Source organism: Sceloporus undulatus, chromosome 1 (genome assembly GCF_019175285.1).
Source record: "Sceloporus undulatus isolate JIND9_A2432 ecotype Alabama chromosome 1, SceUnd_v1.1, whole genome shotgun sequence".
Lineage (NCBI taxonomy): Eukaryota > Metazoa > Chordata > Lepidosauria > Squamata > Phrynosomatidae > Sceloporus > Sceloporus undulatus.
The window spans coordinates 261,698,684-261,714,299 of NC_056522.1; the positions used below are offsets into that span (position 1 = coordinate 261,698,684).

At 41.3% G+C, this 15,616-nt stretch overlaps 1 protein-coding gene and 1 long non-coding RNA gene across 2 annotated transcripts in view; one reads left to right on the top strand and one right to left on the bottom strand.

The window, feature by feature from the left end:
- Positions 1-15,616, top strand: part of LOC121926322 (sodium/hydrogen exchanger 10-like) — a 587,624-nt gene that overhangs the window by 437,416 nt on the left and 134,592 nt on the right. The gene's annotated exons all lie outside the window — the stretch shown is intronic.
- Positions 1,032-9,243, bottom strand: LOC121924426. Its single transcript, XR_006102593.1, has 3 exons — positions 9,064-9,243; positions 7,565-7,705; positions 1,032-3,412 (listed from the first exon to the last, which is right to left on the bottom strand). It is a non-coding gene; the product is annotated as an uncharacterized LOC121924426 (long non-coding RNA).

Here is a 15,616-nt window from a genome sequence, read left to right on the forward strand (position 1 = left end):
AGGGGGGGATTCCCACCCCCATTGATATCTATTTATTTATTTACAAGTAAAATATTTTACTTATGTACACTCTTCTTCTTCCTCCTCCTCTTCCTCCTGTTCTTTTTCTTCCTCTTAATCTTTCTCTTCTTCCTCCTCCTCCTCCTTTTCTTCTTCCTCTTCCTAACTTTTTCCTCTTCTTCTTTTTCCTCTTCCTCCTCCTTTTCTTCTTCTTCTTCATCATCATCATCAGTTTTATTAGACACCTTCCTAAGAGTCGCAGGCTTGTCAGTTATCACATTTGTTATTTATTTGTTATTGCACCCAGGCACAGGGAGGATTTTTCTCAGCCTCTCAAAATCTCATTTGTGTCTCTTCACCTTCAGCAGTACAGGCTTCCTTTGAAATACCTTCAAATTTCAAAGCTGGGAAGTAATTAAAACTTTTTAATTATTATTTATGGCATCCAGTTTTATTATTAAGGCAGATGATAACTTGTGCTTAGTACAGACCTCTGTGGTGGTCTGCAGGCGCCTGTTTTTACTCTGGAGGGACGGTGCAGTGCCCAAACCGTGTGCCATCACTCTGGAGTAAAAAGAACCTGGAAAAACCAATTGCGCACTCGTGACATAACTGGCAAGGTGCAACGTATGGATGCTATGCGTCCGTTACATCATAATGGCAACGCCCATGTACACAAGACGCCACCATTATTGTGCTGCACGTGCAGTTGCTGCGTGGTCCCTAACCTTAAAATCGGCTCCAGCATGGTGCATTTGACCTGTCTGTTTTGGCCCCTGGATTTGTTTCTTGTACTGGGTACAGAGCAGCCTTATTATTGTATGCATGCATTCAGTCCAGAATGAATTTTCTTCTTTGGAGGAGGGGAAACTAGGAATATTGGGTGTCTTTTTAAATAATGTGCTTGTTCCTAAATGTGCAGTACTGTATTTAGGATAGGGCATCTTTGCCTCTGTGCCAGTACATAATAAACCATGGCAACTCTGCAGAAAAACAGAATTTCATAATTCATATTTGGGCTAAAGTTTTAATGTATGGTTTTTTTTCTAAAGAATCATATAGGAGAAATGGCAACAGGTATAAAATCTAAACAATCCAGCAAGGTAGTTCACCAAACACCATATAAATAGGAGCGTAAAACTCCACATTGGTTTAACAAATACTGTTTTTTAATTTCATAACTAAAGCTATTTATTTTCCTGTGAGTTTCTGTTTTCTGTCACTCCTTTTTACATTTTTGTTTTAAAATGAAAAGAGAACAATGGAGCAAATAGGATTTTATTTTTTGCCATTATTAGCTGTGTTCATTTTCTTTATCCCTGTCAAAAGTACTGAAATAATGTGGTTTTAACCCATTATTTGAAACTGGATGATTCCTTGTCAAATCTTTGGTACAAAAATTTCATCTTTGTCAGGTGAGTAGAAGATTAAAGTCTCTTCTCCTATTAGGTACTCAACATAGCATTTCTAGGCATCATTTTATGGATTCCTCCTATTTTTATTTCAAGTTACATTGTCAGAATAAAATCAATTAGATCATCTACTCTTTCACAAGGTGCTGCATAATATTCTCTCAATTCTGCTTGCCAAGAATATGATTACAGTAGTCCTTTTTTTATCACACACAATAATAACCTGTCTAGTTGTGCAGACAGAAGAATGCACAGTCTGATACTTGCACTTGTAGTGTTAGCATCCAAATTAGTAATTTCCCCAGATTGGATTGACTTCCCAATAGATTGCCTTTTTATGATTGTTCCCCATGAAAAATAGTTTCCAGGTTTTCTATTCAAATTACATCTTGTATGAATGCTGGATTTTGTTGGGGAAAGGTGATCTATCCCAGATGACTCCTTGTCTCTCAGATAAATCTGTTCTGACTGCTCCCCTGCAAGTTTCCTTCTCTCAGTTCCATTTGTACTAAGATGCTGAAGAAACTCAGAAGAGAGTTTTTCTTCATTTTGCTCTTTGTATCTTTTCATACTTCTTCGTTCTCTTTGCTTCTGTGGAGGAATATATTGCCATGATGTTAAAGCAACTCTGTGTGATACATTTCTATTACAAGGTGCCTTCTCAGTTTGGATGAGTGATATGTAGCCAGGCCAGAATTACTGAATATGCTCATGTATTAGTCTAGAAATTTTAGTCAAAAAAACTGACCCAAAAAAACTGGATTGACTTATCTACAGGTCAGTGTATATAATTACATAAGTACCTGTATATAAATATATACATATGTAAGTACTGTACTTTAATTCTTATTTTTTTTAAAAAAAGGAACCATTCCATTCTCTGAGTAGTGTGATAAAAGGCAAAAGCTGGGAGCACCTAAAGGAAGCACTGACACCCACCCACTCACTCTCTCATCCATTAGGCCTTTAGGGTGAGCATGAACAGAATGCCTGCCAAAATTCTAAGTTCTTTGGCATCGGTTTCCTTTGCTTCATGCTTTACATCCTTTTGTTGCATGCCCCTAAGTTTTACCCTTGACTTATCCATGAGTCATATCAAAATCCATAAAATTGGGCTCAAAACCTGACCTTGAGTTATACATTAGGTCGACTTATAATCGAGGATATGCAGTATGTTCATGGAACATATGCCACTATGCTGAACTGTTGCATTAGGTGACTACCAGTTTATCACATGAATCTAAAAAGTGAAATTTTAACAGGACAAAAGTATATTTTCCTGGTATTTAGCACACAACATCATGTCCATTCTGCTGCCACTTTGCATTCCATCCTTTAGTGCATCTTTTTGTTGTTGGGCAAAACCTGTCAATAGGCTCTCAGTCTCGCTGCTATTCATTTACTGTCTTTGCACAATAGGTCCCTTCTGCTGCAGTTCCACTTCTCAGGCAGTCACATGGTGTGAGTGAGTATAATTCTGCCCCCCCCCCACCGCAATTGTGCCACCAACAGCTTCCCAAAACCTGCTGTTGTGCACACATTTTTGAGGCTGTTGGCAGCTGGGACTGTTTGTTGTGCCCCCCTGCACAAGGCTGCTGTGTGAATGTGATGAGAAATGATGCCAAACCAGTATACTTCCATTGTTAAACTAGTGTGTTTGTAGCAGGACAGCAGGCTAGTATGATAAAGTCCTACAATAAGGCACAGTAGAGGAGCTATTAATTACATGATATTGCTTTGGAAATGTATCAGATTAGAAGGTCCACCTTTGTTTCCCCTTTAGACATAGGTGAGATTTATTTGGCTTGTTCTCCCCAAAAAGGTAAAGATTTGTCTGCCAGCCACAGCTCCATTTTAGATAGTTTTGACAAGCATTCTGTGAGTGGATGTTCAAGCTATTGAGTCTGCATTCCATTCTAACAGAGGAAGATGCTGCAGTTATTCAAAGAAGGCTGTCTGAGCTGCTGAGGTGGTTGCACTGAGGACTCTTTTCAAGGCTGCTGGGATAAAGAAACAAACAAACAGAAGTTCAGTTTTAGCTTCTGAAAAATTAAAAGTCCAGTCATGACTTGAAAACATATCCATCTTTTGGTGAAACAGACAAGTGTCTTAGTAGATAGAAAATAAAAATGTGAGTGAAACTAGATCCTAACTGTCTCATTGAAAAGGACCCAGTTAATGCATCTTGGCTAGAGATTAATTTGATCAGATAGATTTTTTTCATAAGAATCCTCTATCTTTCTCACTCTGGAACCTCAAAAAATGATCAGACAAGGGAAATTGGAAGTATAATCCAATGGCAATCCGAATGCAATCATGGTGTTTAACATTATTGCATGATAGACTACCACACTCAAATTCAGGCAACGGGAAGTCAGTCCGAGTGCAATTATGAGGTTTCACGTTATTGCGTGATAGACTACCACACGTAAATTCGGGCAATGGCATGCTATTTTTGAGCAATGGGAAGCCAGTTCGAACGCAACTCGCATTCACATAAATTCGCTGAAGTAGCGAATTCACGTAAATGCGTTCTGGCCCTGCTTTCTTTTCATTTGAAATTAAGAGAAATTCCTCACATGTGATAAAGTCCTTAGATTTGGAAGCAAAATCTTACCACTGGTTTCAGCTGGTGCCACTGAAGATGGAGGGTTAGAGCAGATCACCACAGTTATAACCAAAGGATCATTATGACTGGAGAAACATTCCAGTTGGATTGATTACTTTTTAAATAAAAATTATTATTTTTTTGATGATGATGATGATGATGATGATGGTTAGATTTGATCAGGGAGGACCCAGGCATGGGCCTGCAAGGCCTGAGCAGTGAGGTTGAGGACATGGGTCTTGGGGATGTCTCATCCACAGGGTTGCCATGAGTTGAAGGGCAGTTAACAATAACAACAACATAGCTAGATTTGAATTCTTTAATTCTTTGCTCTGAGAAATAACCCAAGCACAAAAAGTGGTATGTAGACTTAGATCCAAAACACACTGTAGAAATAATCCAGTTTGAGACCACTTTAACTCCCTTGGCTCAATGCTAGGGAATCCAGGGAACTGTAGTTCTGGGAAACATTTAGCCTTCTGTGTGAAAGAGCTCTGGTGCCACAATTCCCAAGATTTCCTAGCACTGAGCCAGGGCAGTTAAAACAGTCTTGAACTGGATTATTTCTGCAGTCTGTTTTGAACCTTAAATTTGCTAAAATTAGAACAAAAATATATGATTTTATATAAGATTGGCAACTTCATTTTGGCGGGGTACAGACCGCCGCTTTGCGGTGGTCTGCCGCCGCCGCCAGTAGGTCCGCGGGGGAGCAGGAGCCTTCAGACGGCCCAACTCCCACGCGGACCGAAAAAAGCAGCTCCAAAATGGAGCTTCTTTTACCGTCGCGTTTGCGACGTAGCGCTGTGCGTCCAGTACGTAAAGATGGCGGCGCCCGTATGAACAGGGCGCCACCATCTTGTACGTATTCAATACGTACTAGGGTTAGGGGGGTGCCGCCCCTTCCTAACCCTAGTATGTATTGCATACGTACTATTTGGCGGTCTGTAAACCGCCATTATATACTAATTAGGAACACATGCTGTAATTCTTCATGACAGGCTGCATCCACACTGCAAAAATTAGATTATACATAGATTGATAAAATAAAGAGTAATTTGTTGTTCTGTGGCTTCAAGTAGTTTCTGACTTAGGGTGATCCTAAGGCGGACTCTGTCGTGGGTTTTCTTGGCAAGATTTGTTCAGAGGAGTTTGCCTTTGCCTTCCTCTGAGGCTGAAAGAATGTGATTTGCCCAAGAGCACTCAATGGGTTTCCTTGGCTAAGCAAATGTAGTAGTTCAATGCTCAAAGCACTACACCATGCTGGCTCTTGCTTCAAAAAATATACAGCACATCCCATATTGCCAACAGATTTCTAAAGAGTATGTGTACAGCATCCCAAATTGCCAACAGACTTCACTTATACAAAGTGAAAGGAAGTACTGTGTTCTGTCAATAAAGGTAAAAAGGTAAAGGTATTCCCCTTTGACGTGATTGTTAAATCTTGTCCAGTTGTAGGAGGCAGTGTTCATCTCTGTTACTAAGCCAAAGACCCAGTGTTAGCAAAGATGACTTTGTGGGTCATGTGGCTAGTATGACTGTATAGAACACTCTTTACCTTCCCACCAAAGTGGTACCTATCTATCTATTTGCATTTATATCCACCCCAATTGCATCTTGTAGAGGGGCGGGATATAAATACATTTTATTATTATTATTATTATTATTATTATTATTTATTTGCATGCTTTCGAACTGCTAGGTTGGCAGAAGTTGGGACTAGTAATGGAAGCTCACTCCATCATGCGGCACTTGAGTCTTGAACTGGCAAACTGCTGATCAACAGTCAATGTCTTAACCACTTGAGCCACTGCTGTATTTTTTTTTAAAAAATACATATATTCTTGTGCTTTGCAACCCCATCCCCATAATGTTGCCTCCTACAAATTCTGTATATCACCTTATGTTTTGTCAATAACCAGTGTTAATCATGAGTGAACGAAGAAGCTGATAGCACAAATTTATAGACTCAGGCTGCATACACACTGCAAAAATAATCCAGTTTGATATTACTTTAACTGCCATAGGTCAATGCTATGGAATCCTGGGAATTTTAGTTTTGTATGACATTTAGCCTTTGCTGTCAGAGAGTTCTGGTGCCACAACAAACTATAATTCCCAGAATTCCATTGCGTCGAGCCATGGCAATTAATGTGGTGTCAATCTTGATTATTTCTGCAGTGTGGATTGATTGCTAGTCGACAAAAGCTTATGCTACCAACTTCTTTCTCTCAGTTATTTCTAAATGTGCCACAAAAACCCTTTGCATACAGATCCAGACTAACAGGGTTGTGTCTTTGAATGTTAATTTTGATGTAACTTTTCTTTTTATATTTTCCTTTTTCCTTCTTTTGAAGTCATTACTTCAAATACTGTAATATTTTTAATACAGGCATTATTTGGGGGGGGGACCCCAAAGAAACCCATAATGTTGCCTCTTAAGATCTCCATCCCACGTTATCTTGGAGGCTCATATCATGTGTATGATCTTTAAGAGAAGGATGGAGAAAGCATGGCCCTTGGGCTGAACATGGCACCCAACTACATTGTTTGGTATAAATATCCCAAAACTAGAGACCACAAAGGATAGCTGGGTTATTTTAATGACCCAAGCACTCATATGCACAAGGACATGATGTAGCAGATATGGCAAGTTCTTGCTTTTCTTTGAAGTCCTTTCAAGCTCCCTACATTCACATTACTAAGACTTCTTGGGTATTTTGCTTCAACTTATTATCATCCATCCATTTAGGTATTTCAGTCAAGGCATTAGACATTTTACAAAGAACACAGTTGTACCTGATGCTGAAATGCTGTGGACCTACCATCTGCAATCTTCTAATGTCCGAAATGTATTTTTCTGTGTGATATTTACCCCATATATCAACTGCAACAGCTAGAGAGGTTGCCTTCATCTTTTTTCATTTTAGCACTTTTGGGGGAAGAATTGTCTTTTTTTAATCAACCAAGGACAGAGAAAATAGATGGAAAAAACATGAAAATGGGTGGTAATAAGGGAAGACTCATTTTCTTCATCTTTGTCATTGTTTTCTCATTATCCAATCTTGTTATTCCTGCCTAATACAGCAGGGGGAAATGTAGACAGACTCAGGTCTGTGAATCATCTGCCCATTTCGTACATGTAACAGTGTCAAACTGAGCCAAATATTAAAATATCTGTTAGTAAAAGCTTATTTTCTCTTGCAGGTTATATAACTATTCGTTAATCATTTCCAACTACTATGAAAATCAGTTCTGTACTGAGATACACATTTTTTCTGTGCACGCCTAAATTATTTGTTCTGTGCCTGCAATTTGTCAATAATATTGAGCTTGACCTTAAACTAGAACAAGTTTTAGAATATTTTTAAAAAATAAAAATTGCTTTTACTTTCAAGGATGAAAATGAAAGTGGGTTTATAAAATAGGTTGTCTGTGTCCCAGACCTGAATATATTTTCTAGAATCCAATAAAATCAAACTGTACTTACAGTTTCATCTGAGACTCAAACCTAGCCACATGGGTTTACATTCATCAGTGTACTTACTGTCCTTTAGGCTTAGTTGGTATGAATGAGGATTCATCTTGCACGGCATCCCTTTGCTTTGTTCTCCAAATATGACTTCAGCCAAAATCTTAATTACTGTACTTGCAAAGCTAAGAATCATTAGGTTGTGAGGAAACGAAGCTGTGAGGAAACATTAATGATATAAAGTTATGCCAACCATCCCTTAACCATTGTTAAGAGATGTTTTGTAGTGTGTCCCTCCCAGTATAGGTTAGTTGAAAATAAGATGGGATTTTTAAAAAAACTGCTACTGTCATAATTCCCCCTCACTGTCTATAATGGCTTAGCCTAAGGCTGATAGGAGCTGTAAGCCAAAAACATCAGGACATTTCCAATTGCACATCCATCTTGCAGTCCCTTGCACATCATACCTTTTCCAGATCCTTTTTTTAAAATAATTTTATTGTAAATGCACATAGAATAACAAAACAACAAAAGAAAAGAAAACAACAAATTTCACAATTTTGCATTATGATTAAAAGGTTAGGATCATCTTATTGGATTCTGTACCATTTGAAATGTTTGGTCTTTATGAAACCCAGTGCTGTCTATATGTGGATATATGTGGCAAAAGGTCTGACCAGAGATCCAGATGAGATGAAAGTTGTCTTTTCCTGTTCCTTTTCCACATCCTTTTTCCTTTGTTTAAAAAAAATCCTTTTACAGTATCTTATTGTGTGACCTTTTTCAGCTGTTGTGAATGTTAATGCTAAACTGAAGACCAAGTACCCTTAAACTATCTTGCTATATTAGAAATATTTAAAAGTCCAGTGTTTAAAAGCCATATCTTCATAATTCAAGCTGAAATTTCTTCGCCTGCATAGAAAGACCTTAAACTTGACTCATGACTCAGAATGGTAATGGAGTTCCATTATTGAATTGAACTTTGCATTTATATGTGAGCCAAACTATTATTTTGCATATACTCTGTATTTCAACAGTTTTGAATGGGCGAATGAAAGGAAATTTTCAGTATCATACTTTAAATATATTCTAATGCTTAAAATAGAGTTAAATCTAAATAATGTTATTTTAAAAATCAGATGGTGAAATTACCACAATAAATTGTTGGAAATCTTCTCTTTGACCCATAAAAGTGTTGAAATTATTATTTATCCATTGTTTTAATGTTCATGGCAGAAGTTTGTTACAAAGAAGGATGCAATCTAATAAATATGATGGCTTAAAGGAAGATGCAGTTACTGTATACCCCCTCCCCCTTTTTACATTTTGATCCTTCAAATACAGTAGCTGATAACTCCCAGAGTGCAAACATTGCTACCCAGAGTTGTTTTCCTTTTGGATGGAAGTCAATGGAGACAGAAATGTGGCATTCCTGTTATGTGGTTCATAGTATTCTATTAACACACACACACACACACACACAAGTTCTCTGTCAGATTTCTAAGAGCCCAAGTCTACTTTTTGCCGCATCTTGTGAGGGTGAAATATCTTGGATCCTACACAGAAGAACTTACCTTTTTGTATTGCTAATGGAATTCAGATTTTATCTCCTCAACTTTGGCATGCTTTGTTCCCAGTGTCACATGGCCAGAAGGAGACCGGCCTGCCTGCATAGATATCCCTCCACAAAACAACACAACACCTCGAGAAAATGTACCGTAAGCTTGTGACTAACATCGTCATTTTAGTACATAGAGAGATCTTGTAGTACTTTTGAGACTAACTGAAAGAAAGAAATTGTCAGCATAAGCTTTCATAGACTTCAGTCTACTTCCTCAGGTGCATTTGGTGGAGTGGAACTTCTTTCTTTCTTTCTTTCTGTTAGCCTCAAAGGTGCTATAAGATCTCTCTACATTCTGATTCTACAGACTAACATGGCTATGTCTTTGAATTTGTCATTTTATGCAAAGGGGTCTTATAGACTAGTGCCTTTGAGGCTAACTGAAAGAGAGAAGTTGGTAGCATTTTGGTATACTGTACTTGGGCCTACGTCCCCAGATGCATATTTGGAATGGAGAAGCCAGAGACAGACCTATATAAGCCATTTGTGAGAATGTCTCAATTCAAATTCAAAACTTTGTGGGTATGGAGATGAAGTGACAAGTTCAGTTTTAACCATGGTCACGGGGGGGGGGGGGGGGGGATAAAGGCAGGAGAGAGGCTGCTGTATAAAGCCAAGGAGCATAGATAACTATGGCGCATTACAGACCGCCCAGAAGAGGCAGTCTCGCACTGCTGCCAGTTGCTCCATGAGGGAGCCGCAGCAGCCAAACCACGCAGCTCCCTCGCGGAGCAAAGAGAAGCCCCAAAATGGCACTTCTTTCCGTGGCGTGGATATGACACTGCGAGGCGCCAATGGCGCACTCATCATAATTGCTCTGCGATGTGCGGGACGCAACGCGTCCGCTACGTAAACATGGTGCCCCCCCCCGTGTGGAACGGTGCTGCCATTTGTACGGACTTGGTTCGTATTAGGGGTGGGCGTCCGAAGGGACACCCCTTTCTAACCCTAATACAGACCCAGTCCGAACTATAGGCCTGTTTGTAACGGGCCTTTGAGTGTTGGAAAGTAAGTGAGAAACAGAGGGAGATGTGATAATGGTTTCCTGCTGCCACACTAGACACACATTTCAACCATCTAACCCCCACCTTATCACACTCCTCTCTCAGACATGCATCTGAGGAGATAGACTCAAGTCTAGAAAACTCATGCTACCAACTTTTCTTCCAGTTAATCTCAAAGATGCCACAAGATTAAGGTGACCGAGTGCCACCTTTTGAAGCACAGGCCTTACATTTAAACCTTCTGTTTGGGAGGCATTAAAAATGTCCTCCATTTGAATGACTAAGAAAGGTGAATGTACACTTAATTAAATGTATTTCGCTTTTAGTCATGCCCCCATTTTTCTGTTTTTGCTACATTTTTGCCACCTTGTCCTCCTTTGCAGGAGGACATCACCCTGTACAAGACCCTTGCATAGTGATTTCCAGACAAATACTGCTATGTCTTGAATTCAATCATCATTTTAGCACTTTTCTCCTGTATAATTTTTTTTATGCCTGATGAAGAAGCCAGTGAGTTTTGACAGCTTGTACAAGAATCATGCATTGGGTTGGCCAAATAATGGTATATTGTGGATTAGATGCGATGGTGCTTATCACCAACATGGTTATGGTCCACCCAGGGTTACCAGAGGTCCTTCTTTTCCAGGACATGCCTACATTTCGACTTTCTGTCTGGGAGGAATCCAAAATTTCCTCCATTTTGAGCATGGCTAAAAAGCATGCATTTACTTCAGTGGTTTTAGCTTCTTTATTTGGTCATGCCACATTCTTCTCAAAGGTCCTACATTTTGTGATTGCTTGTCCTCATTTGCAGTGAGGACACCTGGTCACCCTGGCTACACCCCACTTCAGGGTCACCAGGTCCCCCCTTTCCCCAGACAGGTCCTACATTCCATCTCTATCCAGGAGGAATTCCAAAACACTCCATTTTGAGCCTGACTCAGAAGCGTGCATTTACATTTCTCTGTGCTTTTCTTTGTCATCTCCCCCATTTCCCTTGAGAACACCCTACATTTGCCATGACTTGTTCTCCTTTGCAGTTGTGACACACACCTGGGTCGAAAACACACTGCAAGAAAATAGCCCATTTGGAGACCTCAAGACATAGCCGTGTTATCTGTAGAATCAGAGGGCTGTAGCACCTTTGAGACTAACGGGAAGAAGAAGTTGGCAGCATGAGCTTTCCCAGATTTCAGTCTACTCCTCAGAGGCATTTAGGATGTGGACAAATGCACCTGAGGAAGTAGGTTGAAGTCACGAAGCTCATGCTGCCAACTTCTTTCTTTCAGTGAGCCTCAAAGGGGCTATGAGATCTCCCTATAGAATCACTATGTGTAGAAAGATCTCGTAGTACCTTTGAGACTCACTGAAAGAAAGAATTTGCAGCATGAGCTTTCCTAAACTTCAGCTCTTTTCTCAGATGCATGTGAGGGAGTAGACTGAAGTTTACAAAAGCGCAGGCGCCAACTTCTTTCTTCAGTGAGTCTCAAAGTTGCTACTAAAACAGCGGTCTGCGACTGTGCCTTTTAAGAGAGTTTGGACTTCAGCTCCCAGAAGCCTCAGCATGTTGGTTCATAGTGTGGCATTCTGGGAGTTGAAGTCCAAAATCCCTTAAAGAGCACCTGTACTTAAAGCTCTCTCCCTCTCTCTGTGTTTTTTTTTTAAACTGCCCTGGCTCAATGCTGTTAGGAAATTCTAGAGAACTGCAGTTCTGTGAGACACTAGCCTTCTCTGTTCACGGAGCTCTGGTGCCACCACAAACTACATTTCCCAGGCTTCCCTAGCGTTGAGTCAAAACGGATTGTTTCCGCATTGTGTGTGCTGGGTAGAATGAGTTGGTATGGTATTATAATAAGTGACACCATTTAAGAAGTGACACGCCATTCAAAGCGAGTGACGTAATCGGCGCGTGGGAGAAGAGAGAGAGAGGCGGGGAAAAAGGGGAGGGAGTTTGAAAGCCGTCGAACGTTGGCGGAGCCGTTAAAAAAGGCGGAAGAGAGGGTCGGGTTTTGCCGTTTGGGGGGCCGTTCGGGCCCTTGGAAACGTTCGCGCGCGCATGCAAAACCCGACCCCTCTTTCCGCCTTTTTTAAACGGCTATATGTTTGAAAAGCATTGAGGCCGCGTCCCTCAGCGCTTCGTGTATGGAGCTTACTCTCGCTCCTTTCCGCCCTTTTTTCTTCTTAAATGTGGGAGAAAGGAGGGGGAAACCCAGTCACGATGGCAGCTCCTCTTTCAGACAACCGGAGCTTCCCTCTTGGGCTTCACCCTCGAGCGACCCCATTCATTGCGGGGCTATCCGCCCGATGAAGGCTACCAGCCCGATGAAGGCTACACAGCCCGATACCTCCGTTTCCACATCATCCGCAGGAACCGGCCCTCACGTGCTGCTGGTTTTCTCAGCTGCGCCGTGGCAGGTGAAGAGGAGGAGGCCCTGAGGGTTTCCAGCCTCGCCTGCATCCGCGCTGCGGCGATAATAATCCAATTTGGTCCGAACACACTCAGAATAATAACCCAGTTTGAGATCGCTTAACAGCCTAGCTCAATGCTAGGGAGCTTCTGGGAACTGTAGTTTTGTCATACTCTGTCAGAGAGAGCTTTGGGGCCACAATAAACCAGTTCCCTAGCACGAGCCATGGAACTAACGCATTCTCAAACGGGATCATTTCTGCAGTGTGTTTTGGACCTTAGACACACAGCTTGTAACTGCCTGGCGCAAGGCTAAGGATCCTGGGAACTAGTTGTGGCCCCAGAGCTCGCTCTGAAAGAGATAGCTAAAGGTCTCGGCAAATCACAATGGTATAAACTTGGGCAAGTCACACACTCTTACCCATCCCTTCATATTGCGCTTGAGCTTGACTGTTGAAACTTTGATTATTCATGGCTTTTATTAATAGCTCTCTTAGGAACATCTTGATCCTCCACTCGCAACTCATGGTCAACTTTAAAGATTGCACTGAAAGACTTAGAGATTCCAAGAGAGAATAGTCACTAGTTCTTTGTAGCTCCTCTAGTGCAATCTGTGGCCAATGTCTGGAAGATGTTGACACAGAGTTGCACGGAGGACCTAGAGATTCCTAAAAGGTGTCCTCTCAGGTAAAAACAATGGTTTTGATATTTGCAGTTTTTCCATATTCATGGGGGGTTTGCCCAACCCTACAAAATAGAGGGACAATAGCAGGCAACCCCCCCTTCCGAAAAAACCATGCCAGGAAACCCATGATAAGTTCACCTAAGGGTTGCCATAAGTCGAAACCACTGGAAGGCACCAACAACAAAGATCAAAACCACACTTCCCAGAGTTCATAACAATGAGCCATAGCTGTTAAAGTGGTGTCAAAATGGATTATTTCTGCAGTTGGGATGCAGCCTCAGATTCTTGCTTAAAATGAGGTAAGAATAAGACGCACCGATTAATGAAATATGTCTTTGCCTCCCCTTCCCACGCTCGCTACGAACGTTTGAGAGAAAACAAAAGTTCCTATTCTTGTGATTATATTTTCCAGGGGACTCACGATTGGAATAGTAGGCCATTTTTCATACCAGGTTGGTTCTTAAAGTGTGAGGAAATAAGGAAACTGGAATATATTTTGTATAATGCAAACAGATGTACAGTTGAAGGCATGGTAGTTAGTGGTGGTGTTCCATCCTTCTTTGACCGTTGTGTTTGCCTCTGGCACCTTTATATCTTGCTTCCATGTTGCTTGCTTCCAAAGGGTGTACTGTAGTCGGTGTTCTGTGCCTCCAGTCTTTCACACTGTGGCGACCCCCTAAAGCAACCCTGGTAATGGGACTGGCCAAGATTTGTTCGAGTAGGTTTGCCGTTGCCTTCCCTTGAGGAGGCGGAGAGAATGTGACTTGCGCAAGGTCACCCAGTGGGTTCATGGCGACGAGGAATTGAACCCTGGTGTCCAGAGTTAACATAGCAAGGTCATTCTGTACCACTCATCAATGCACTTAAGCACTCCCCTAAGTGGTTACTATGTGTAAAGATGATGCCCTCAACAAACTGGGTAGTCATTTTAGCGACAATTGGAAGGATGCCAGGCAGAGTCAACCCTGAGCCCCGGGCTGGTTTGAACTCACAACCCTGTGGGTGTGAGTGAGTGGCTGCAGACCAGGCATTAACACTGTGCTACCAGGGCTCCTATAGTCCTGAATTAGAATTCAGAAACACCAGGGCCCATGTCCTAAACTCAAACCACTATGCCCACAAAGAGTAGGTTAAAACAGTAGTAGGTTCTTGCAAGTTCACCTCTGGACTCAGTAGATTTGTGACTGGGAATTCGCTCTTGTAACAAAGTGTTTGGAGATCCACTGAGCATTACCACCTGTGAAGCTACTCATTTGGGGAAATGTCCAGATTTCCTTTTTTTAAAAAATCAGCCGTTTTTGACTCACCACCCCCCCCCCAAAGAAGGACCTAAAGAGTAAAGGATTTGCTAAGGACTGTGGAGTAGGTGGGAGGCCCATTCCCTCCAGACATCAGTTCTCACACTCCTATTTTGGCACATTAAGTTGCCCTGAACTTGATATGGTAATGGATCATTATCCTCCCGCAGCAGTGGACGAAGAATGGAATGCTGGGCCCTTTTTCACCCAGTCTGTGCCACCTGGCATTATCCCCCACGAGATGCAGTGTAAACTGTAAAACCAGCATAGTTAGTATTACTGGAATAGCATGGAGGGTTGGGGGAACTGGAGCCCTTTTGGACCAGCCTGCAAAGTCTCTAATGTTTGTGAAGCAAAGGCTTTCATGGCCGGCACCATGGTTTTTTGTAGGTTTTCAGGCATGTGGCCATGTTCTAGAAGAGTTTCTTCCTGACATTTCGCCGCATCTGTGGCTGGCATCTTCAGAGAATGCTTGCCTGGAAAAAGTTGGGTTATATAACTGTGTGAGCCTAGGGAATGCGGAGTGATTTGCTGTGTATTGTTCTGTGCTGATGGTGGCCTCAGGCTGGAGGCTAGCAATGTTTTCTCTATGTTTGAATCATCCCTGTGTTCTCATTGTCTTCCTGCTGTTTGAGGTTTGCATTAATATTATATTATGTAATCTTTATAAGGAGATTGTGGATTAATGGTGATGGCGAACTTTTTTGTCCCCATGTTTTCCTGAACATATAAATCTGTGTGATGCGATGCTTCTAATATGATATAGTGGCACCTTATCATAGTGGGAAATCCCTTGTTTCTAAAATAGATGTGGCTTATGGAAAAGGTAAAACTTGAATCATATAAATAAAAACGGACCTCCTGTTTTAATATGATTTGTCCAAAACATGCCACTCAAACCACTTCACATTAGAGATTTCCTTGGCTCTAAATAATATATTTGGTGCATTTGCCTCACCAAGGCACAAAATTCAGGTGATTTACTTTGGATCCACCTAATTACACTAAAATTATGTCTCCCATCTCTGCTCACAGGGTGTATATAACAGTCATGGATTTCATTCACCCTAAGCAATATTTGAGTCTTGGATCCTTGAGGATCCATATGATTT